The 24,088-nt window shown below is 45.4% G+C and overlaps 18 non-coding genes across 18 annotated transcripts; all 18 read right to left on the bottom strand.

Moving 5' to 3' along the window:
• Positions 1 to 1,075: 1,075 nt before the first annotated feature.
• On the bottom strand, positions 1,076 to 1,266 carry LOC141217336 (U2 spliceosomal RNA). The gene has a single exon (XR_012286201.1). It is a non-coding gene; the product is annotated as a U2 spliceosomal RNA (small nuclear RNA).
• Positions 1,267 to 2,386: 1,120 nt separating this feature from the next.
• Positions 2,387 to 2,577, bottom strand: LOC141217335 (U2 spliceosomal RNA). Its single transcript, XR_012286200.1, has one exon. It is a non-coding gene; the product is annotated as a U2 spliceosomal RNA (small nuclear RNA).
• A 1,121-nt stretch (positions 2,578 to 3,698) lies between these two features.
• Positions 3,699 to 3,889, bottom strand: LOC141217334 (U2 spliceosomal RNA). Its single transcript, XR_012286199.1, has one exon. It is a non-coding gene; the product is annotated as a U2 spliceosomal RNA (small nuclear RNA).
• Positions 3,890 to 5,009: 1,120 nt separating this feature from the next.
• On the bottom strand, positions 5,010 to 5,200 carry LOC141217333 (U2 spliceosomal RNA). Its single transcript, XR_012286198.1, has one exon. It is a non-coding gene; the product is annotated as a U2 spliceosomal RNA (small nuclear RNA).
• Positions 5,201 to 6,320: 1,120 nt separating this feature from the next.
• Positions 6,321 to 6,511, bottom strand: LOC141217332 (U2 spliceosomal RNA). The gene has a single exon (XR_012286197.1). It is a non-coding gene; the product is annotated as a U2 spliceosomal RNA (small nuclear RNA).
• Positions 6,512 to 7,629: 1,118 nt separating this feature from the next.
• LOC141216272 (U2 spliceosomal RNA) lies at positions 7,630 to 7,820 on the bottom strand. The gene has a single exon (XR_012285312.1). It is a non-coding gene; the product is annotated as a U2 spliceosomal RNA (small nuclear RNA).
• A 1,125-nt stretch (positions 7,821 to 8,945) lies between these two features.
• Positions 8,946 to 9,136, bottom strand: LOC141217330 (U2 spliceosomal RNA). The gene has a single exon (XR_012286195.1). It is a non-coding gene; the product is annotated as a U2 spliceosomal RNA (small nuclear RNA).
• A 1,120-nt stretch (positions 9,137 to 10,256) lies between these two features.
• LOC141217329 (U2 spliceosomal RNA) lies at positions 10,257 to 10,447 on the bottom strand. Its single transcript, XR_012286194.1, has one exon. It is a non-coding gene; the product is annotated as a U2 spliceosomal RNA (small nuclear RNA).
• A 1,124-nt stretch (positions 10,448 to 11,571) lies between these two features.
• LOC141216601 (U2 spliceosomal RNA) lies at positions 11,572 to 11,762 on the bottom strand. Its single transcript, XR_012285628.1, has one exon. It is a non-coding gene; the product is annotated as a U2 spliceosomal RNA (small nuclear RNA).
• Positions 11,763 to 12,879: 1,117 nt separating this feature from the next.
• Positions 12,880 to 13,070, bottom strand: LOC141217328 (U2 spliceosomal RNA). The gene has a single exon (XR_012286193.1). It is a non-coding gene; the product is annotated as a U2 spliceosomal RNA (small nuclear RNA).
• A 1,124-nt stretch (positions 13,071 to 14,194) lies between these two features.
• Positions 14,195 to 14,385, bottom strand: LOC141217327 (U2 spliceosomal RNA). The gene has a single exon (XR_012286192.1). It is a non-coding gene; the product is annotated as a U2 spliceosomal RNA (small nuclear RNA).
• A 1,124-nt stretch (positions 14,386 to 15,509) lies between these two features.
• Positions 15,510 to 15,700, bottom strand: LOC141216600 (U2 spliceosomal RNA). The gene has a single exon (XR_012285627.1). It is a non-coding gene; the product is annotated as a U2 spliceosomal RNA (small nuclear RNA).
• Positions 15,701 to 16,817: 1,117 nt separating this feature from the next.
• On the bottom strand, positions 16,818 to 17,008 carry LOC141217326 (U2 spliceosomal RNA). The gene has a single exon (XR_012286191.1). It is a non-coding gene; the product is annotated as a U2 spliceosomal RNA (small nuclear RNA).
• Positions 17,009 to 18,132: 1,124 nt separating this feature from the next.
• On the bottom strand, positions 18,133 to 18,323 carry LOC141217324 (U2 spliceosomal RNA). The gene has a single exon (XR_012286190.1). It is a non-coding gene; the product is annotated as a U2 spliceosomal RNA (small nuclear RNA).
• A 1,121-nt stretch (positions 18,324 to 19,444) lies between these two features.
• On the bottom strand, positions 19,445 to 19,635 carry LOC141217323 (U2 spliceosomal RNA). Its single transcript, XR_012286189.1, has one exon. It is a non-coding gene; the product is annotated as a U2 spliceosomal RNA (small nuclear RNA).
• Positions 19,636 to 20,756: 1,121 nt separating this feature from the next.
• LOC141217322 (U2 spliceosomal RNA) lies at positions 20,757 to 20,947 on the bottom strand. The gene has a single exon (XR_012286188.1). It is a non-coding gene; the product is annotated as a U2 spliceosomal RNA (small nuclear RNA).
• A 1,122-nt stretch (positions 20,948 to 22,069) lies between these two features.
• Positions 22,070 to 22,260, bottom strand: LOC141217321 (U2 spliceosomal RNA). The gene has a single exon (XR_012286187.1). It is a non-coding gene; the product is annotated as a U2 spliceosomal RNA (small nuclear RNA).
• A 1,121-nt stretch (positions 22,261 to 23,381) lies between these two features.
• Positions 23,382 to 23,572, bottom strand: LOC141217320 (U2 spliceosomal RNA). The gene has a single exon (XR_012286186.1). It is a non-coding gene; the product is annotated as a U2 spliceosomal RNA (small nuclear RNA).
• Positions 23,573 to 24,088: the final 516 nt, after the last annotated feature.

The following is a 24,088-nucleotide window of genomic DNA, read 5'->3' as shown; positions in this document are numbered from 1 at the left end:
TCCATTTGTGGAGATGGCCACCTGGACTCCCGTTAAGAAGACATGCTGTCAACCTCTAGATCCCTCACATGCCTGCACTTTTCGGCTTGCTGCTGCTGCAATCCACGCGTTTTAGATCTGCATAACTCCACCTCTTTTAGCACAGTACCCTCAACCCCCGGCTGTTCCCACCCGCCTCAACACCGTTGGAAGGGAGGAGAACCAATTAAGGCGGGGGGGGGGGGGTGGAACGAGCAGCTGTCTACCCTTAGCAGGAGGGTTGCTGATTAATTACCTCTCCTGCTGCTGCTGCTGCTGGCTGTCCAGCAGCAGACTGAAGGTGGCTGCTGCTGTGCGCAGGTATATAAAGGCTCAGAGCCTATTATGACACGCGCAGCCAGCGTTCCATTGCCACATTCCGTCTACTGCAGGCGGGATACCTGGATGGCTGAATGTCACTGAGAAGCTCACAGAGACCGCCATAAGCAACAGTTTAAAAGAATGCCACAGACTAATCAACCAAACTTTTTGGGTTGGTTTCTCTTTTATAGTCTGCAGGCATTAAATGAAAGAAGTCAGTGTTCCAGCAGAGGGAGACAACGTTTCAGAAAAGGCATTGTAGCAAACCAAAAAAGAAATTTTAAGCGCAGCAGAGTAACCAGCTCACATACCTGTTAGCTCAGGTGAGTTTAAAAGGCTGCTGTTGATAACAAGGGCATTTGCTAAATAGATGGTGTGTGTGCAACAATATACTGAAAGGTCAATTATATTGTGCAGCTTATCTCACCACCTGTAGTTATTTAGGTGAAAGCTCCAAAATGCTTGCCTAATATGTCTGTTTATCCAAAAGGAAGTATAGAGGGAGAGCTAGATAGATAGCATTGCATTACATTACATTACATGGCAATGCAATGCACAGTTGCTGAAGTTGAACCAAAATGAGCTTGTCATCTGGCTTCTGCAACTTTTAACATGAAAAATCCAATGAGGAGAAGAAAAGCAAAGCCAAAGAGTCCATCCCAAAATCCGACAAACAAGCAAAATGAACAAAAAGCATTGAATTCAATTCTTTCTGATTTTAGAAACTGCATTAAAGAAGGGGTGCACCGGTCCTGGAGATACTGCAATACCAGGTCAATGCGTGGAGTGGACAGAGCAAGCTCTTTTTCCATCTCCCTGTTCTAAAAATCCATTTAATATATGGTCCCCAGATAGGGGACGTATCAGATATTAAACTGATAAGAACAGATACTACACTTGATCTTAGCCAAAAGGCCGAGAAGCGATAACCAGAATTGGTTTCCGACTACGGTGCCACCCAAGGATTCTGAAAAGTCCATTTGTGGAGATGGCCACCTGGACTCCCGTTAAGAAGACATGCTGTCAACCTCTAGATCCCTCACATGCCTGCACTTTTCGGCTTGCTGCTGCTGCAATCCACGCGTTTTAGATCTGCATAACTCCACCTCTTTTAGCACAGTACCCTCAACCCCCGGCTGTTCCCACCCGCCTCAACACCGTTGGAAGGGAGGAGAACCAATTAAGGCGGGGGGGGGGTGGAACGAGCAGCTGTCTACCCTTAGCAGGAGGGTTGCTGATTAATTACCTCTCCTGCTGCTGCTGCTGCTGGCTGTCCAGCAGCAGACTGAAGGTGGCTGCTGCTGTGCGCAGGTATATAAAGGCTCAGAGCCTATTATGACACGCGCAGCCAGCGTTCCATTGCCACATTCCGTCTACTGCAGGCGGGATACCTGGATGGCTGAATGTCACTGAGAAGCTCACAGAGACCGCCATAAGCAACAGTTTAAAAGAATGCCACAGACTAATCAACCAAACTTTTTGGGTTGGTTTCTCTTTTATAGTCTGCAGGCATTAAATGAAAGAAGTCAGTGTTCCAGCAGAGGGAGACAACGTTTCAGAAAAGGCATTGTAGCAAACCAAAAAAGAAATTTTAAGCGCAGCAGAGTAACCAGCTCACATACCTGTTAGCTCAGGTGAGTTTAAAAGGCTGCTGTTGATAACAAGGGCATTTGCTAAATAGATGGTGTGTGTGCAACAATATACTGAAAGGTCAATTATATTGTGCAGCTTATCTCACCACCTGTAGTTATTTAGGTGAAAGCTCCAAAATGCTTGCCTAATATGTCTGTTTATCCAAAAGGAAGTATAGAGGGAGAGCTAGATAGATAGCATTGCATTACATTACATTACATGGCAATGCAATGCACAGTTGCTGAAGTTGAACCAAAATGAGCTTGTCATCTGGCTTCTGCAACTTTTAACATGAAAAATCCAATGAGGAGAAGAAAAGCAAAGCCAAAGAGTCCATCCCAAAATCCGACAAACAAGCAAAATGAACAAAAAGCATTGAATTCAATTCTTTCTGATTTTAGAAACTGCATTAAAGAAGGGGTGCACCGGTCCTGGAGATACTGCAATACCAGGTCAATGCGTGGAGTGGACAGAGCAAGCTCTTTTTCCATCTCCCTGTTCTAAAAATCCATTTAATATATGGTCCCCAGATAGGGGACGTATCAGATATTAAACTGATAAGAACAGATACTACACTTGATCTTAGCCAAAAGGCCGAGAAGCGATAACCAGAATTGGTTTCCGACTACGGTGCCACCCAAGGATTCTGAAAAGTCCATTTGTGGAGATGGCCACCTGGACTCCCGTTAAGAAGACATGCTGTCAACCTCTAGATCCCTCACATGCCTGCACTTTTCGGCTTGCTGCTGCTGCAATCCACGCGTTTTAGATCTGCATAACTCCACCTCTTTTAGCACAGTACCCTCAACCCCCGGCTGTTCCCACCCGCCTCAACACCGTTGGAAGGGAGGAGAACCAATTAAGGCGGGGGGGGGGGTGGAACGAGCAGCTGTCTACCCTTAGCAGGAGGGTTGCTGATTAATTACCTCTCCTGCTGCTGCTGCTGCTGGCTGTCCAGCAGCAGACTGAAGGTGGCTGCTGCTGTGCGCAGGTATATAAAGGCTCAGAGCCTATTATGACACGCGCAGCCAGCGTTCCATTGCCACATTCCGTCTACTGCAGGCGGGATACCTGGATGGCTGAATGTCACTGAGAAGCTCACAGAGACCGCCATAAGCAACAGTTTAAAAGAATGCCACAGACTAATCAACCAAACTTTTTGGGTTGGTTTCTCTTTTATAGTCTGCAGGCATTAAATGAAAGAAGTCAGTGTTCCAGCAGAGGGAGACAACGTTTCAGAAAAGGCATTGTAGCAAACCAAAAAAGAAATTTTAAGCGCAGCAGAGTAACCAGCTCACATACCTGTTAGCTCAGGTGAGTTTAAAAGGCTGCTGTTGATAACAAGGGCATTTGCTAAATAGATGGTGTGTGTGCAACAATATACTGAAAGGTCAATTATATTGTGCAGCTTATCTCACCACCTGTAGTTATTTAGGTGAAAGCTCCAAAATGCTTGCCTAATATGTCTGTTTATCCAAAAGGAAGTATAGAGGGAGAGCTAGATAGATAGCATTGCATTACATTACATTACATGGCAATGCAATGCACAGTTGCTGAAGTTGAACCAAAATGAGCTTGTCATCTGGCTTCTGCAACTTTTAACATGAAAAATCCAATGAGGAGAAGAAAAGCAAAGTCAAAGAGTCCATCCCAAAATCCGACAAACAAGCAAAATGAACAAAAAGCATTGAATTCAATTCTTTCTGATTTTAGAAACTGCATTAAAGAAGGGGTGCACCGGTCCTGGAGATACTGCAATACCAGGTCAATGCGTGGAGTGGACAGAGCAAGCTCTTTTTCCATCTCCCTGTTCTAAAAATCCATTTAATATATGGTCCCCAGATAGGGGACGTATCAGATATTAAACTGATAAGAACAGATACTACACTTGATCTTAGCCAAAAGGCCGAGAAGCGATAACCAGAATTGGTTTCCGACTACGGTGCCACCCAAGGATTCTGAAAAGTCCATTTGTGGAGATGGCCACCTGGACTCCCGTTAAGAAGACATGCTGTCAACCTCTAGATCCCTCACATGCCTGCACTTTTCGGCTTGCTGCTGCTGCAATCCACGCATTTTAGATCTGCATAACTCCACCTCTTTTAGCACAGTACCCTCAACCCCCGGCTGTTCCCACCCGCCTCAACACCGTTGGAAGGGAGGAGAACCAATTAAGGCGGGGGGGGGGTGGAACGAGCAGCTGTCTACCCTTAGCAGGAGGGTTGCTGATTAATTACCTCTCCTGCTGCTGCTGCTGCTGGCTGTCCAGCAGCAGACTGAAGGTGGCTGCTGCTGTGCGCAGGTATATAAAGGCTCAGAGCCTATTATGACACGCGCAGCCAGCGTTCCATTGCCACATTCCGTCTACTGCAGGCGGGATACCTGGATGGCTGAATGTCACTGAGAAGCTCACAGAGACCGCCATAAGCAACAGTTTAAAAGAATGCCACAGACTAATCAACCAAACTTTTTGGGTTGGTTTCTCTTTTATAGTCTGCAGGCATTAAATGAAAGAAGTCAGTGTTCCAGCAGAGGGAGACAACGTTTCAGAAAAGGCATTGTAGCAAACCAAAAAAGAAATTTTAAGCGCAGCAGAGTAACCAGCTCACATACCTGTTAGCTCAGGTGAGTTTAAAAGGCTGCTGTTGATAACAAGGGCATTTGCTAAATAGATGGTGTGTGTGCAACAATATACTGAAAGGTCAATTATATTGTGCAGCTTATCTCACCACCTGTAGTTATTTAGGTGAAAGCTCCAAAATGCTTGCCTAATATGTCTGTTTATCCAAAAGGAAGTATAGAGGGAGAGCTAGATAGATAGCATTGCATTACATTACATTACATGGCAATGCAATGCACAGTTGCTGAAGTTGAACCAAAATGAGCTTGTCATCTGGCTTCTGCAACTTTTAACATGAAAAATCCAATGAGGAGAAGAAAAGCAAAGCCAAAGAGTCCATCCCAAAATCCGACAAACAAGCAAAATGAACAAAAAGCATTGAATTCAATTCTTTCTGATTTTAGAAACTGCATTAAAGAAGGGGTGCACCGGTCCTGGAGATACTGCAATACCAGGTCAATGCGTGGAGTGGACAGAGCAAGCTCTTTTTCCATCTCCCTGTTCTAAAAATCCATTTAATATATGGTCCCCAGATAGGGGACGTATCAGATATTAAACTGATAAGAACAGATACTACACTTGATCTTAGCCAAAAGGCCGAGAAGCGATAACCAGAATTGGTTTCCGACTACGGTGCCACCCAAGGATTCTGAAAAGTCCATTTGTGGAGATGGCCACCTGGACTCCCGTTAAGAAGACATGCTGTCAACCTCTAGATCCCTCACATGCCTGCACTTTTCGGCTTGCTGCTGCTGCAATCCACGCGTTTTAGATCTGCATAACTCCACCTCTTTTAGCACAGTACCCTCAACCCCCGGCTGTTCCCACCCGCCTCAACACCGTTGGAAGGGAGGAGAACCAATTAAGGCGGGGGGGGGGGGGTGGAACGAGCAGCTGTCTACCCTTAGCAGGAGGGTTGCTGATTAATTACCTCTCCTGCTGCTGCTGCTGGCTGTCCAGCAGCAGACTGAAGGTGGCTGCTGCTGTGCGCAGGTATATAAAGGCTCAGAGCCTATTATGACACGCGCAGCCAGCGTTCCATTGCCACATTCCGTCTACTGCAGGCGGGATACCTGGATGGCTGAATGTCACTGAGAAGCTCACAGAGACCGCCATAAGCAACAGTTTAAAAGAATGCCACAGACTAATCAACCAAACTTTTTGGGTTGGTTTCTCTTTTATAGTCTGCAGGCATTAAATGAAAGAAGTCAGTGTTCCAGCAGAGGGAGACAACGTTTCAGAAAAGGCATTGTAGAAAACCAAAAAAGAAATTTTAAGCGCAGCAGAGTAACCAGCTCACATACCTGTTAGCTCAGGTGAGTTTAAAAGGCTGCTGTTGATAACAAGGGCATTTGCTAAATAGATGGTGTGTGTGCAACAATATACTGAAAGGTCAATTATATTGTGCAGCTTATCTCACCACCTGTAGTTATTTAGGTGAAAGCTCCAAAATGCTTGCCTAATATGTCTGTTTATCCAAAAGGAAGTATAGAGGGAGAGCTAGATAGATAGCATTGCATTACATTACATTACATGGCAATGCAATGCACAGTTGTTGAAGTTGAACCAAAATGAGCTTGTCATCTGGCTTCTGCAACTTTTAACATGAAAAATCCAATGAGGAGAAGAAAAGCAAAGCCAAAGAGTCCATCCCAAAATCCGACAAACAAGCAAAATGAACAAAAAGCATTGAATTCAATTCTTTCTGATTTTAGAAACTGCATTAAAGAAGGGGTGCACCGGTCCTGGAGATACTGCAATACCAGGTCAATGCGTGGAGTGGACAGAGCAAGCTCTTTTTCCATCTCCCTGTTCTAAAAATCCATTTAATATATGGTCCCCAGATAGGGGACGTATCAGATATTAAACTGATAAGAACAGATACTACACTTGATCTTAGCCAAAAGGCCGAGAAGCGATAACCAGAATTGGTTTCCGACTACGGTGCCACCCAAGGATTCTGAAAAGTCCATTTGTGGAGATGGCCACCTGGACTCCCGTTAAGAAGACATGCTGTCAACCTCTAGATCCCTCACATGCCTGCACTTTTCGGCTTGCTGCTGCTGCAATCCACGCGTTTTAGATCTGCATAACTCCACCTCTTTTAGCACAGTACCCTCAACCCCCGGCTGTTCCCACCCGCCTCAACACCGTTGGAAGGGAGGAGAACCAATTAAGGCGGGGGGGGGGGGGGTGGAACGAGCAGCTGTCTACCCTTAGCAGGAGGGTTGCTGATTAATTACCTCTCCTGCTGCTGCTGGCTGTCCAGCAGCAGACTGAAGGTGGCTGCTGCTGTGCGCAGGTATATAAAGACTCAGAGCCTATTATGACACGCGCAGCCAGCGTTCCATTGCCACATTCCGTCTACTGCAGGCGGGATACCTGGATGGCTGAATGTCACTGAGAAGCTCACAGAGACCGCCATAAGCAACAGTTTAAAAGAATGCCACAGACTAATCAACCAAACTTTTTGGGTTGGTTTCTCTTTTATAGTCTGCAGGCATTAAATGAAAGAAGTCAGTGTTCCAGCAGAGGGAGACAACGTTTCAGAAAAGGCATTGTAGCAAACCAAAAAAGAAATTTTAAGCGCAGCAGAGTAACCAGCTCACATACCTGTTAGCTCAGGTGAGTTTAAAAGGCTGCTGTTGATAACAAGGGCATTTGCTAAATAGATGGTGTGTGTGCAACAATATACTGAAAGGTCAATTATATTGTGCAGCTTATCTCACCACCTGTAGTTATTTAGGTGAAAGCTCCAAAATGCTTGCCTAATATGTCTGTTTATCCAAAAGGAAGTATAGAGGGAGAGCTAGATAGATAGCATTGCATTACATTACATTACATGGCAATGCAATGCACAGTTGCTGAAGTTGAACCAAAATGAGCTTGTCATCTGGCTTCTGCAACTTTTAACATGAAAAATCCAATGAGGAGAAGAAAAGCAAAGCCAAAGAGTCCATCCCAAAATCCGACAAACAAGCAAAATGAACAAAAAGCATTGAATTCAATTCTTTCTGATTTTAGAAACTGCATTAAAGAAGGGGTGCACCGGTCCTGGAGATACTGCAATACCAGGTCAATGCGTGGAGTGGACAGAGCAAGCTCTTTTTCCATCTCCCTGTTCTAAAAATCCATTTAATATATGGTCCCCAAATAGGGGACGTATCAGATATTACACTGATAAGAACAGATACTACACTTGATCTTAGCCAAAAGGCCGAGAAGCGATAACCAGAATTGGTTTCCGACTACGGTGCCACCCAAGGATTCTGAAAAGTCCATTTGTGGAGATGGCCACCTGGACTCCCGTTAAGAAGACATGCTGTCAACCTCTAGATCCCTCACATGCCTGCACTTTTCGGCTTGCTGCTGCTGCAATCCACGCGTTTTAGATCTGCATAACTCCACCTCTTTTAGCACAGTACCCTCAACCCCCGGCTGTTCCCACCCGCCTCAACACCGTTGGAAGGGAGGAGAACCAATTAAGGCGGGGGGGGGGGGGGGTGGAACGAGCAGCTGTCTACCCTTAGCAGGAGGGTTGCTGATTAATTACCTCTCCTGCTGCTGCTGCTGCTGGCTGTCCAGCAGCAGACTGAAGGTGGCTGCTGCTGTGCGCAGGTATATAAAGGCTCAGAGCCTATTATGACACGCGCAGCCAGTGTTCCATTGCCACATTCCGTCTACTGCAGGCGGGATACCTGGATGGCTGAATGTCACTGAGAAGCTCACAGAGACCGCCATAAGCAACAGTTTAAAAGAATGCCACAGACTAATCAACCAAACTTTCTGGGTTGGTTTCTCTTTTATAGTCTGCAGGCATTAAATGAAAGAAGTCAGTGTTCCAGCAGAGGGAGACAACGTTTCAGAAAAGGCATTGTAGCAAACCAAAAAAGAAATTTTAAGCGCAGCAGAGTAACCAGCTCACATACCTGTTAGCTCAGGTGAGTTTAAAAGGCTGCTGTTGATAACAAGGGCATTTGCTAAATAGATGGTGTGTGTGCAACAATATACTGAAAGGTCAATTATATTGTGCAGCTTATCTCACCACCTGTAGTTATTTAGGTGAAAGCTCCAAAATGCTTGCCTAATATGTCTGTTTATCCAAAAGGAAGTATAGAGGGAGAGCTAGATAGATAGCATTGCATTACATTACATTACATGGCAATGCAATGCACAGTTGCTGAAGTTGAACCAAAATGAGCTTGTCATCTGGCTTCTGCAACTTTTAACATGAAAAATCCAATGAGGAGAAGAAAAGCAAAGCCAAAGAGTCCATCCCAAAATCCGACAAACAAGCAAAATGAACAAAAAGCATTGAATTCAATTCTTTCTGATTTTAGAAACTGCATTAAAGAAGGGGTGCACCGGTCCTGGAGATACTGCAATACCAGGTCAATGCGTGGAGTGGACAGAGCAAGCTCTTTTTCCATCTCCCTGTTCTAAAAATCCATTTAATATATGGTCCCCAGATAGGGGACGTATCAGATATTAAACTGATAAGAACAGATACTACACTTGATCTTAGCCAAAAGGCCGAGAAGCGATAACCAGAATTGGTTTCCGACTACGGTGCCACCCAAGGATTCTGAAAAGTCCATTTGTGGAGATGGCCACCTGGACTCCCGTTAAGAAGACATGCTGTCAACCTCTAGATCCCTCACATGCCTGCACTTTTCGGCTTGCTGCTGCTGCAATCCACGCGTTTTAGATCTGCATAACTCCACCTCTTTTAGCACAGTACCCTCAACCCCCGGCTGTTCCCACCCGCCTCAACACCGTTGGAAGGGAGGAGAACCAATTAAGGCGGGGGGGGGGTGGAACGAGCAGCTGTCTACCCTTAGCAGGAGGGTTGCTGATTAATTACCTCTCCTGCTGCTGCTGCTGCTGGCTGTCCAGCAGCAGACTGAAGGTGGCTGCTGCTGTGCGCAGGTATATAAAGGCTCAGAGCCTATTATGACACGCGCAGCCAGCGTTCCATTGCCACATTCCGTCTACTGCAGGCGGGATACCTGGATGGCTGAATGTCACTGAGAAGCTCACAGAGACCGCCATAAGCAACAGTTTAAAAGAATGCCACAGACTAATCAACCAAACTTTTTGGGTTGGTTTCTCTTTTATAGTCTGCAGGCATTAAATGAAAGAAGTCAGTGTTCCAGCAGAGGGAGACAACGTTTCAGAAAAGGCATTGTAGCAAACCAAAAAAGAAATTTTAAGCGCAGCAGAGTAACCAGCTCACATACCTGTTAGCTCAGGTGAGTTTAAAAGGCTGCTGTTGATAACAAGGGCATTTGCTAAATAGATGGTGTGTGTGCAACAATATACTGAAAGGTCAATTATATTGTGCAGCTTATCTCACCACCTGTAGTTATTTAGGTGAAAGCTCCAAAATGCTTGCCTAATATGTCTGTTTATCCAAAAGGAAGTATAGAGGGAGAGCTAGATAGATAGCATCGCATTACATTACATTACATGGCAATGCAATGCACAGTTGCTGAAGTTGAACCAAAATGAGCTTGTCATCTGGCTTCTGCAACTTTTAACATGAAAAATCCAATGAGGAGAAGAAAAGCAAAGCCAAAGAGTCCATCCCAAAATCCGACAAACAAGCAAAATGAACAAAAAGCATTGAATTCAATTCTTTCTGATTTTAGAAACTGCATTAAAGAAGGGGTGCACCGGTCCTGGAGATACTGCAATACCAGGTCAATGCGTGGAGTGGACAGAGCAAGCTCTTTTTCCATCTCCCTGTTCTAAAAATCCATTTAATATATGGTCCCCAGATAGGGGACGTATCAGATATTAAACTGATAAGAACAGATACTACACTTGATCTTAGCCAAAAGGCCGAGAAGCGATAACCAGAATTGGTTTCCGACTACGGTGCCACCCAAGGATTCTGAAAAGTCCATTTGTGGAGATGGCCACCTGGACTCCCGTTAAGAAGACATGCTGTCAACCTCTAGATCCCTCACATGCCTGCACTTTTCGGCTTGCTGCTGCTGCAATCCACGCGTTTTAGATCTGCATAACTCCACCTCTTTTAGCACAGTACCCTCAACCCCCGGCTGTTCCCACCCGCCTCAACACCGTTGGAAGGGAGGAGAACCAATTAAGGCGGGGGGGGGGGGGGTGGAACGAGCAGCTGTCTACCCTTAGCAGGAGGGTTGCTGATTAATTACCTCTCCTGCTGCTGCTGCTGCTGGCTGTCCAGCAGCAGACTGAAGGTGGCTGCTGCTGTGCGCAGGTATATAAAGGCTCAGAGCCTATTATGACACGCGCAGCCAGCGTTCCATTGCCACATTCCGTCTACTGCAGGCGGGATACCTGGATGGCTGAATGTCACTGAGAAGCTCACAGAGACCGCCATAAGCAACAGTTTAAAAGAATGCCACAGACTAATCAACCAAACTTTTTGGGTTGGTTTCTCTTTTATAGTCTGCAGGCATTAAATGAAAGAAGTCAGTGTTCCAGCAGAGGGAGACAACGTTTCAGAAAAGGCATTGTAGCAAACCAAAAAAGAAATTTTAAGCGCAGCAGAGTAACCAGCTCACATACCTGTTAGCTCAGGTGAGTTTAAAAGGCTGCTGTTGATAACAAGGGCATTTGCTAAATAGATGGTGTGTGTGCAACAATATACTGAAAGGTCAATTATATTGTGCAGCTTATCTCACCACCTGTAGTTATTTAGGTGAAAGCTCCAAAATGCTTGCCTAATATGTCTGTTTATCCAAAAGGAAGTATAGAGGGAGAGCTAGATAGATAGCATTGCATTACATTACATTACATGGCAATGCAATGCACAGTTGCTGAAGTTGAACCAAAATGAGCTTGTCATCTGGCTTCTGCAACTTTTAACATGAAAAATCCAATGAGGAGAAGAAAAGCAAAGCCAAAGAGTCCATCCCAAAATCCGACAAACAAGCAAAATGAACAAAAAGCATTGAATTCAATTCTTTCTGATTTTAGAAACTGCATTAAAGAAGGGGTGCACCGGTCCTGGAGATACTGCAATACCAGGTCAATGCATGGAGTGGACAGAGCAAGCTCTTTTTCCATCTACCTGTTCTAAAAATCCATTTAATATATGGTCCCCAGATAGGGGACGTATCAGATATTAAACTGATAAGAACAGATACTACACTTGATCTTAGCCAAAAGGCCGAGAAGCGATAACCAGAATTGGTTTCCGACTACGGTGCCACCCAAGGATTCTGAAAAGTCCATTTGTGGAGATGGCCACCTGGACTCCCGTTAAGAAGACATGCTGTCAACCTCTAGATCCCTCACATGCCTGCACTTTTCGGCTTGCTGCTGCTGCAATCCACGCGTTTTAGATCTGCATAACTCCACCTCTTTTAGCACAGTACCCTCAACCCCCGGCTGTTCCCACCCGCCTCAACACCGTTGGAAGGGAGGAGAACCAATTAAGGCGGGGGGGGGGTGGAACGAGCAGCTGTCTACCCTTAGCAGGAGGGTTGCTGATTAATTACCTCTCCTGCTGCTGCTGCTGGCTGTCCAGCAGCAGACTGAAGGTGGCTGCTGCTGTGCGCAGGTATATAAAGGCTCAGAGCCTATTATGACACGCGCAGCCAGCGTTCCATTGCCACATTCCGTCTATTGCAGGCGGGATACCTGGATGGCTGAATGTCACTGAGAAGCTCACAGAGACCGCCATAAGCAACAGTTTAAAAGAATGCCACAGACTAATCAACCAAACTTTTTGGGTTGGTTTCTCTTTTATAGTCTGCAGGCATTAAATGAAAGAAGTCAGTGTTCCAGCAGAGGGAGACAACGTTTCAGAAAAGGCATTGTAGCAAACCAAAAAAGAAATTTTAAGCGCAGCAGAGTAACCAGCTCACATACCTGTTATCTCAGGTGAGTTTAAAAGGCTGCTGTTGATAACAAGGGCATTTGCTAAATAGATGGTGTGTGTGCAACAATATACTGAAAGGTCAATTATATTGTGCAGCTTATCTCACCACCTGTAGTTATTTAGGTGAAAGCTCCAAAATGCTTGCCTAATATGTCTGTTTATCCAAAAGGAAGTATAGAGGGAGAGCTAGATAGATAGCATTGCATTACATTACATTACATGGCAATGCAATGCACAGTTGCTGAAGTTGAACCAAAATGAGCTTGTCATCTGGCTTCTGCAACTTTTAACATGAAAAATCCAATGAGGAGAAGAAAAGCAAAGCCAAAGAGTCCATCCCAAAATCCGACAAACAAGCAAAATGAACAAAAAGCATTGAATTCAATTCTTTCTGATTTTAGAAACTGCATTAAAGAAGGGGTGCACCGGTCCTGGAGATACTGCAATACCAGGTCAATGCGTGGAGTGGACAGAGCAAGCTCTTTTTCCATCTCCCTGTTCTAAAAATCCATTTAATATATGGTCCCCAGATAGGGGACGTATCAGATATTAAACTGATAAGAACAGATACTACACTTGATCTTAGCCAAAAGGCCGAGAAGCGATAACCAGAATTGGTTTCCGACTACGGTGCCACCCAAGGATTCTGAAAAGTCCATTTGTGGAGATGGCCACCTGGACTCCCGTTAAGAAGACATGCTGTCAACCTCTAGATCCCTCACATGCCTGCACTTTTCGGCTTGCTGCTGCTGCAATCCACGCGTTTTAGATCTGCATAACTCCACCTCTTTTAGCACAGTACCCTCAACCCCCGGCTGCTCCCACCCGCCTCAACACCGTTGGAAGGGAGGAGAACCAATTAAGGCGGGGGGGGGGGGGGTGGAACGAGCAGCTGTCTACCCTTAGCAGGAGGGTTGCTGATTAATTACCTCTCCTGCTGCTGCTGCTGCTGGCTGTCCAGCAGCAGACTGAAGGTGGCTGCTGCTGTGCGCAGGTATATAAAGGCTCAGAGCCTATTATGACACGCGCAGCCAGCGTTCCATTGCCACATTCCGTCTACTGCAGGCGGGATACCTGGATGGCTGAATGTCACTGAGAAGCTCACAGAGACCGCCATAAGCAACAGTTTAAAAGAATGCCACAGACTAATCAACCAAACTTTTTGGGTTGGTTTCTCTTTTATAGTCTGCAGGCATTAAATGAAAGAAGTCAGTGTTCCAGCAGAGGGAGACAACGTTTCAGAAAAGGCATTGTAGCAAACCAAAAAAGAAATTTTAAGCGCAGCAGAGTAACCAGCTCACATACCTGTTAGCTCAGGTGAGTTTAAAAGGCTGCTGTTGATAACAAGGGCATTTGCTAAATAGATGGTGTGTGTGCAACAATATACTGAAAGGTCAATTATATTGTGCAGCTTATCTCACCACCTGTAGTTATTTAGGTGAAAGCTCCAAAATGCTTGCCTAATATGTCTGTTTATCCAAAAGGAAGTATAGAGGGAGAGCTAGATAGATAGCATTGCATTACATTACATTACATGGCAATGCAATGCACAGTTGCTGAAGTTGAACCAAAATGAGCTTGTCATCTGGCTTCTGCAACTTTTAACATGAAAAATCCAATGAGGAGAAGAAAAGCAAAGCCAAAGAGTCCATCCCAAAATCCGACAAACAAGCAAAATGAACAAAAAGCATTGAATTCAATTCTTTCTGATTTTAGAAACTGCATTAAAGAAGGGGTGCACCGGTCCTGGAGATACTGCAATACCAGGTCAATGCGTGGAGTGGACAGAGCAAGCTCTTTTTCCATCTCCCTGTTCTAAAAATCCATTTAATATATGGTCCCCAGATAGGGGACGTATCAGATATTAAACTGATAAGAACAGATACTACACTTGATCTTAGCCAAAAGGCCGAGAAGCGATAACCAGAATTGGTTTCCGACTACGGTGCCACCCAAGGATTCTGAAAAGTCCATTTGTGGAGATGGCCACCTGGACTCCCGTTAAGAAGACATGCTGTCAACCTCTAGATCCCTCACATGCCTGCACTTTTCGGCTTGCTGCTGCTGCAATCCACGCGTTTTAGATCTGCATAACTCCACCTCTTTTAGCACAGTACCCTCAACCCCCGGCTGTTCCCACCCGCCTCAACACCGTTGGAAGGGAGGAGAACCAATTAAGGCGGGGGGGGGGGGGGTGGAACGAGCAGCTGTCTACCCTTAGCAGGAGGGTTGCTGATTAATTACCTCTCCTGCTGCTGCTGCTGCTGGCTGTCCAGCAGCAGACTGAAGGTGGCTGCTGCTGTGCGCAGGTATATAAAGGCTCAGAGCCTATTATGACACGCGCAGCCAGCGTTCCATTGCCACATTCCGTCTACTGCAGGCGGGATACCTGGATGGCTGAATGTCACTGAGAAGCTCACAGAGACCGCCATAAGCAACAGTTTAAAAGAATGCCACAGACTAATCAACCAAACTTTTTGGGTTGGTTTCTCTTTTATAGTCTGCAGGCATTAAATGAAAGAAGTCAGTGTTCCAGCAGAGGGAGACAACGTTTCAGAAAAGGCATTGTAGCAAACCAAAAAAGAAATTTTAAGCGCAGCAGAGTAACCAGCTCACATACCTGTTAGCTCAGGTGAGTTTAAAAGGCTGCTGTTGATAACAAGGGCATTTGCTAAATAGATGGTGTGTGTGCAACAATATACTGAAAGGTCAATTATATTGTGCAGCTTATCTCACCACCTGTAGTTATTTAGGTGAAAGCTCCAAAATGCTTGCCTAATATGTCTGTTTATCCAAAAGGAAGTATAGAGGGAGAGCTAGATAGATAGCATTGCATTACATTACATTACATGGCAATGCAATGCACAGTTGCTGAAGTTGAACCAAAATGAGCTTGTCATCTGGCTTCTGCAACTTTTAACATGAAAAATCCAATGAGGAGAAGAAAAGCAAAGCCAAAGAGTCCATCCCAAAATCCGACAAACAAGCAAAATGAACAAAAAGCATTGAATTCAATTCTTTCTGATTTTAGAAACTGCATTAAAGAAGGGGTGCACCGGTCCTGGAGATACTGCAATACCAGGTCAATGCATGGAGTGGACAGAGCAAGCTCTTTTTCCATCTACCTGTTCTAAAAATCCATTTAATATATGGTCCCCAGATAGGGGACGTATCAGATATTAAACTGATAAGAACAGATACTACACTTGATCTTAGCCAAAAGGCCGAGAAGCGATAACCAGAATTGGTTTCCGACTACGGTGCCACCCAAGGATTCTGAAAAGTCCATTTGTGGAGATGGCCACCTGGACTCCCGTTAAGAAGACATGCTGTCAACCTCTAGATCCCTCACATGCCTGCACTTTTCGGCTTGCTGCTGCTGCAATCCACGCGTTTTAGATCTGCATAACTCCACCTCTTTTAGCACAGTACCCTCAACCCCCGGCTGTTCCCACCCGCCTCAACACCGTTGGAAGGGAGGAGAACCAATTAAGGCGGGGGGGGGGTGGAACGAGCAGCTGTCTACCCTTAGCAGGAGGGTTGCTGATTAATTACCTCTCCTGCTGCTGCTGCTGGCTGTCCAGCAGCAGACTGAAGGTGGCTGCTGCTGTGCGCAGGTATATAAAGGCTCAGAGCCTATTATGACACGCGCAGCCAGCGTTCCATTGCCACATTCCGTCTATTGCAGGCGGGATACCTGGATGGCTGAATGTCACTGAGAAGCTCACAGAGACCGCCATAAGCAACAGTTTAAAAGAATGCCACAGACTAATCAACCAAACTTTTTGGGTTGGTTTCTCTTTTATAGTCTGCAGGCATTAAATGAAAGAAGTCAGTGTTCCAGCAGAGGGAGACAACGTTTCAGAAAAGGCATTGTAGCAAACCAAAAAAGAAATTTTAAGCGCAGCAGAGTAACCAGCTCACATACCTGTTATCTCAGGTGAGTTTAAAAGGCTGCTGTTGATAACAAGGGCATTTGCTAAATAGATGGTGTGTGTGCAACAATATACTGAAAGGTCAATTATATTGTGCAGCTTATCTCACCACCTGTAGTTATTTAGGTGAAAGCTCCAAAATGCTTGCCTAATATGTCTGTTTATCCAAAAGGAAGTATAGAGGGAGAGCTAGATAGATAGCATTGCATTACATTACATTACATGGCAATGCAATGCACAGTTGCTGAAGTTGAACCAAAATGAGCTTGTCATCTGGCTTCTGCAACTTTTAACATGAAAAATCCAATGAGGAGAAGAAAAGCAAAGCCAAAGAGTCCATCCCAAAATCCGACAAACAAGCAAAATGAACAAAAAGCATTGAATTCAATTCTTTCTGATTTTAGAAACTGCATTAAAGAAGGGGTGCACCGGTCCTGGAGATACTGCAATACCAGGTCAATGCGTGGAGTGGACAGAGCAAGCTCTTTTTCCATCTCCCTGTTCTAAAAATCCATTTAATATATGGTCCCCAGATAGGGGACGTATCAGATATTAAACTGATAAGAACAGATACTACACTTGATCTTAGCCAAAAGGCCGAGAAGCGATAACCAGAATTGGTTTCCGACTACGGTGCCACCCAAGGATTCTGAAAAGTCCATTTGTGGAGATGGCCACCTGGACTCCCGTTAAGAAGACATGCTGTCAACCTCTAGATCCCTCACATGCCTGCACTTTTCGGCTTGCTGCTGCTGCAATCCACGCGTTTTAGATCTGCATAACTCCACCTCTTTTAGCACAGTACCCTCAACCCCCGGCTGCTCCCACCCGCCTCAACACCGTTGGAAGGGAGGAGAACCAATTAAGGCGGGGGGGGGGGGGGTGGAACGAGCAGCTGTCTACCCTTAGCAGGAGGGTTGCTGATTAATTACCTCTCCTGCTGCTGCTGCTGCTGGCTGTCCAGCAGCAGACTGAAGGTGGCTGCTGCTGTGCGCAGGTATATAAAGGCTCAGAGCCTATTATGACACGCGCAGCCAGCGTTCCATTGCCACATTCCGTCTACTGCAGGCGGGATACCTGGATGGCTGAATGTCACTGAGAAGCTCACAGAGACCGCCATAAGCAACAGTTTAAAAGAATGCCACAGACTAATCAACCAAACTTTTTGGGTTGGTTTCTCTTTTATAGTCTGCAGGCATTAAATGAAAGAAGTCAGTGTTCCAGCAGAGGGAGACAACGTTTCAGAAAAGGCATTGTAGCAAACCAAAAAAGAAATTTTAAGCGCAGCAGAGTAACCAGCTCACATACCTGTTAGCTCAGGTGAGTTTAAAAGGCTGCTGTTGATAACAAGGGCATTTGCTAAATAGATGGTGTGTGTGCAACAATATACTGAAAGGTCAATTATATTGTGCAGCTTATCTCACCACCTGTAGTTATTTAGGTGAAAGCTCCAAAATGCTTGCCTAATATGTCTGTTTATCCAAAAGGAAGTATAGAGGGAGAGCTAGATAGATAGCATTGCATTACATTACATTACATGGCAATGCAATGCACAGTTGCTGAAGTTGAACCAAAATGAGCTTGTCATCTGGCTTCTGCAACTTTTAACATGAAAAATCCAATGAGGAGAAGAAAAGCAAAGCCAAAGAGTCCATCCCAAAATCCGACAAACAAGCAAAATGAACAAAAAGCATTGAATTCAATTCTTTCTGATTTTAGAAACTGCATTAAAGAAGGGGTGCACCGGTCCTGGAGATACTGCAATACCAGGTCAATGCGTGGAGTGGACAGAGCAAGCTCTTTTTCCATCTCCCTGTTCTAAAAATCCATTTAATATATGGTCCCCAGATAGGGGACGTATCAGATATTAAACTGATAAGAACAGATACTACACTTGATCTTAGCCAAAAGGCCGAGAAGCGATAACCAGAATTGGTTTCCGACTACGGTGCCACCCAAGGATTCTGAAAAGTCCATTTGTGGAGATGGCCACCTGGACTCCCGTTAAGAAGACATGCTGTCAACCTCTAGATCCCTCACATGCCTGCACTTTTCGGCTTGCTGCTGCTGCAATCCACGCGTTTTAGATCTGCATAACTCCACCTCTTTTAGCACAGTACCCTCAACCCCCGGCTGTTCCCACCCGCCTCAACACCGTTGGAAGGGAGGAGAACCAATTAAGGCGGGGGGGGGGGTGGAACGAGCAGCTGTCTACCCTTAGCAGGAGGGTTGCTGATTAATTACCTCTCCTGCTGCTGCTGCTGCTGGCTGTCCAGCAGCAGACTGAAGGTGGCTGCTGCTGTGCGCAGGTATATAAAGGCTCAGAGCCTATTATGACACGCGCAGCCAGCGTTCCATTGCCACATTCCGTCTACTGCAGGCGGGATACCTGGATGGCTGAATGTCACTGAGAAGCTCACAGAGACCGCCATAAGCAACAGTTTAAAAGAATGCCACAGACTAATCAACCAAACTTTTTGGGTTGGTTTCTCTTTTATAGTCTGCAGGCATTAAATGAAAGAAGTCAGTGTTCCAGCAGAGGGAGACAACGTTTCAGAAAAGGCATTGTAGCAAACCAAAAAAGAAATTTTAAGCGCAGCAGAGTAACCAGCTCACATACCTGTTAGCTCAGGTGAGTTTAAAAGGCTGCTGTTGATAACAAGGGCATTTGCTAAATAGATGGTGTGTGTGCAACAATATACTGAAAGGTCAATTATATTGTGCAGCTTATCTCACCACCTGTAGTTATTTAGGTGAAAGCTCCAAAATGCTTGCCTAATATGTCTGTTTATCCAAAAGGAAGTATAGAGGGAGAGCTAGATAGATAGCATTGCATTACATTACATTACATGGCAATGCAATGCACAGTTGCTGAAGTTGAACCAAAATGAGCTTGTCATCTGGCTTCTGCAACTTTTAACATGAAAAATCCAATGAGGAGAAGAAAAGCAAAGCCAAAGAGTCCATCCCAAAATCCGACAAACAAGCAAAATGAACAAAAAGCATTGAATTCAATTCTTTCTGATTTTAGAAACTGCATTAAAGAAGGGGTGCACCGGTCCTGGAGATACTGCAATACCAGGTCAATGCGTGGAGTGGACAGAGCAAGCTCTTTTTCCATCTCCCTGTTCTAAAAATCCATTTAATATATGGTCCCCAGATAGGGGACGTATCAGATATTAAACTGATAAGAACAGATACTACACTTGATCTTAGCCAAAAGGCCGAGAAGCGATAACCAGAATTGGTTTCCGACTACGGTGCCACCCAAGGATTCTGAAAAGTCCATTTGTGGAGATGGCCACCTGGACTCCCGTTAAGAAGACATGCTGTCAACCTCTAGATCCCTCACATGCCTGCACTTTTCGGCTTGCTGCTGCTGCAATCCACGCGTTTTAGATCTGCATAACTCCACCTCTTTTAGCACAGTACCCTCAACCCCCGGCTGTTCCCACCCGCCTCAACACCGTTGGAAGGGAGGAGAACCAATTAAGGCGGGGGGGGGGGTGGAACGAGCAGCTGTCTACCCTTAGCAGGAGGGTTGCTGATTAATTACCTCTCCTGCTGCTGCTGCTGCTGGCTGTCCAGCAGCAGACTGAAGGTGGCTGCTGCTGTGCGCAGGTATATAAAGGCTCAGAGCCTATTATGACACGCGCAGCCAGCGTTCCATTGCCACATTCCGTCTACTGCAGGCGGGATACCTGGATGGCTGAATGTCACTGAGAAGCTCACAGAGACCGCCATAAGCAACAGTTTAAAAGAATGCCACAGACTAATCAACCAAACTTTTTGGGTTGGTTTCTCTTTTATAGTCTGCAGGCATTAAATGAAAGAAGTCAGTGTTCCAGCAGAGGGAGACAACGTTTCAGAAAAGGCATTGTAGCAAACCAAAAAAGAAATTTTAAGCGCAGCAGAGTAACCAGCTCACATACCTGTTAGCTCAGGTGAGTTTAAAAGGCTGCTGTTGATAACAAGGGCATTTGCTAAATAGATGGTGTGTGTGCAACAATATACTGAAAGGTCAATTATATTGTGCAGCTTATCTCACCACCTGTAGTTATTTAGGTGAAAGCTCCAAAATGCTTGCCTAATATGTCTGTTTATCCAAAAGGAAGTATAGAGGGAGAGCTAGATAGATAGCATTGCATTACATTACATTACATGGCAATGCAATGCACAGTTGCTGAAGTTGAACCAAAATGAGCTTGTCATCTGGCTTCTGCAACTTTTAACATGAAAAATCCAATGAGGAGAAGAAAAGCAAAGCCAAAGAGTCCATCCCAAAATCCGACAAACAAGCAAAATGAACAAAAAGCATTGAATTCAATTCTTTCTGATTTTAGAAACTGCATTAAAGAAGGGGTGCACCGGTCCTGGAGATACTGCAATACCAGGTCAATGCGTGGAGTGGACAGAGCAAGCTCTTTTTCCATCTCCCTGTTCTAAAAATCCATTTAATATATGGTCCCCAGATAGGGGACGTATCAGATATTAAACTGATAAGAACAGATACTACACTTGATCTTAGCCAAAAGGCCGAGAAGCGATAACCAGAATTGGTTTCCGACTACGGTGCCACCCAAGGATTCTGAAAAGTCCATTTGTGGAGATGGCCACCTGGACTCCCGTTAAGAAGACATGCTGTCAACCTCTAGATCCCTCACATGCCTGCACTTTTCGGCTTGCTGCTGCTGCAATCCACGCGTTTTAGATCTGCATAACTCCACCTCTTTTAGCACAGTACCCTCAACCCCCGGCTGTTCCCACCCGCCTCAACACCGTTGGAAGGGAGGAGAACCAATTAAGGCGGGGGGGGGGGGTGGAACGAGCAGCTGTCTACCCTTAGCAGGAGGGTTGCTGATTAATTACCTCTCCTGCTGCTGCTGCTGCTGGCTGTCCAGCAGCAGACTGAAGGTGGCTGCTGCTGTGCGCAGGTATATAAAGGCTCAGAGCCTATTATGACACGCGCAGCCAGCGTTCCATTGCCACATTCCGTCTACTGCAGGCGGGATACCTGGATGGCTGAATGTCACTGAGAAGCTCACAGAGACCGCCATAAGCAACAGTTTAAAAGAATGCCACAGACTAATCAACCAAACTTTTTGGGTTGGTTTCTCTTTTATAGTCTGCAGGCATTAAATGAAAGAAGTCAGTGTTCCAGCAGAGGGAGACAACGTTTCAGAAAAGGCATTGTAGCAAACCAAAAAAGAAATTTTAAGCGCAGCAGAGTAACCAGCTCACATACCTGTTAGCTCAGGTGAGTTTAAAAGGCTGCTGTTGATAACAAGGGCATTTGCTAAATAGATGGTGTGTGTGCAACAATATACTGAAAGGTCAATTATATTGTGCAGCTTATCTCACCACCTGTAGTTATTTAGGTGAAAGCTCCAAAATGCTTGCCTAATATGTCTGTTTATCCAAAAGGAAGTATAGAGGGAGAGCTAGATAGATAGCATTGCATTACATTACATTACATGGCAATGCAATGCACAGTTGCTGAAGTTGAACCAAAATGAGCTTGTCATCTGGCTTCTGCAACTTTTAACATGAAAAATCCAATGAGGAGAAGAAAAGCAAAGCCAAAGAGTCCATCCCAAAATCCGACAAACAAGCAAAATGAACAAAAAGCATTGAATTCAATTCTTTCTGATTTTAGAAACTGCATTAAAGAAGGGGTGCACCGGTCCTGGAGATACTGCAATACCAGGTCAATGCGTGGAGTGGACAGAGCAAGCTCTTTTTCCATCTCCCTGTTCTAAAAATCCATTTAATATATGGTCCCCAGATAGGGGACGTATCAGATATTAAACTGATAAGAACAGATACTACACTTGATCTTAGCCAAAAGGCCGAGAAGCGATAACCAGAATTGGTTTCCGACTATGGTGCCACCCAAGGATTCTGAAAAGTCCATTTGTGGAGATGGCCACCTGGACTCCCGTTAAGAAGACATGCTGTCAACCTCTAGATCCCTCACATGCCTGCACTTTTCGGCTTGCTGCTGCTGCAATCCACGCGTTTTAGATCTGCATAACTCCACCTCTTTTAGCACAGTACCCTCAACCCCCGGCTGTTCCCACCCGCCTCAACACCGTTGGAAGGGAGGAGAACCAATTAAGGCGGGGGGGGGGGTGGAACGAGCAGCTGTCTACCCTTAGCAGGAGGGTTGCTGATTAATTACCTCTCCTGCTGCTGCTGCTGCTGGCTGTCCAGCAGCAGACTGAAGGTGGCTGCTGCTGTGCGCAGGTATATAAAGGCTCAGAGCCTATTATGACACGCGCAGCCAGCGTTCCATTGCCACATTCCGTCTACTGCAGGCGGGATACCTGGATGGCTGAATGTCACTGAGAAGCTCACAGAGACCGCCATAAGCAACAGTTTAAAAGAATGCCACAGACTGATCAACCAAACTTTTTGGGTTGGTTTCTCTTTTATAGTCTGCAGGCATTAAATGAAAGAAGTCAGTGTTCCAGCAGAGGGAGACAACGTTTCAGAAAAGGCATTGTAGCAAACCAAAAAAGAAATTTTAAGCGCAGCAGAGTAACCAGCTCACATACCTGTTAGCTCAGGTGAGTTTAAAAGGCTGCTGTTGATAACAAGGGCATTTGCTAAATAGATGGTGTGTGTGCAACAATATACTGAAAGGTCAATTATATTGTGCAGCTTATCTCACCACCTGTAGTTATTTAGGTGAAAGCTCCAAAATGCTTGCCTAATATGTCTGTTTATCCAAAAGGAAGTATAGAGGGAGAGCTAGATAGATAGCATTGCATTACATTACATTACATGGCAATGCAATGCACAGTTGCTGAAGTTGAACCAAAATGAGCTTGTCATCTGGCTTCTGCAACTTTTAACATGAAAAATCCAATGAGGAGAAGAAAAGCAAAGCCAAAGAGTCCATCCCAAAATCCGACAAACAAGCAAAATGAACAAAAAGCATTGAATTCAATTCTTTCTGATTTTAGAAACTGCATTAAAGAAGGGGTGCACCGGTCCTGGAGATACTGCAATACCAGGTCAATGCGTGGAGTGGACAGAGCAAGCTCTTTTTCCATCTCCCTGTTCTAAAAATCCATTTAATATATGGTCCCCAGATAGGGGACGTATCAGATATTAAACTGATAAGAACAGATACTACACTTGATCTTAGCCAAAAGGCCGAGAAGCGATAACCAGAATTGGTTTCCGACTACGGTGCCACCCAAGGATTCTGAAAAGTCCATTTGTGGAGATGGCCACCTGGACTCCCGTTAAGAAGACATGCTGTCAACCTCTAGATCCCTCACATGCCTGCACTTTTCGGCTTGCTGCTGCTGCAATCCACGCGTTTTAGATCTGCATAACTCCACCTCTTTTAGCACAGTACCCTCAACCCCCGGCTGTTCCCACCCGCCTCAACACCGTTGGAAGGGAGGAGAACCAATTAAGGCGGGGGGGAGGGGTGGAACGAGCAGCTGTCTACCCTTAGCAGGAGGGTTGCTGATTAATTACCTCTCCTGCTGCTGCTGCTGCTGGCTGTCCAGCAGCAGACTGAAGGTGGCTGCTGCTGTGCGCAGGTATATAAAGGCTCAGAGCCTATTATGACACGCGCAGCCAGCGTTCCATTGCCACATTCCGTCTACTGCAGGCGGGATACCTGGATGGCTGAATGTCACTGAGAAGCTCACAGAGACCGCCATAAGCAAC

Source organism: Phyllobates terribilis, unplaced genomic scaffold, assembly GCF_046119375.1.
Source record: "Phyllobates terribilis strain yellow unplaced genomic scaffold, ASM4611937v1 Scaffold_236__1_contigs__length_3049075, whole genome shotgun sequence".
Classification (NCBI taxonomy): domain Eukaryota; kingdom Metazoa; phylum Chordata; class Amphibia; order Anura; family Dendrobatidae; genus Phyllobates; species Phyllobates terribilis.
The sequence above is the reverse complement of the archived record's forward strand: the minus strand, read 5'-3'. Positions and strand labels throughout refer to the sequence as shown.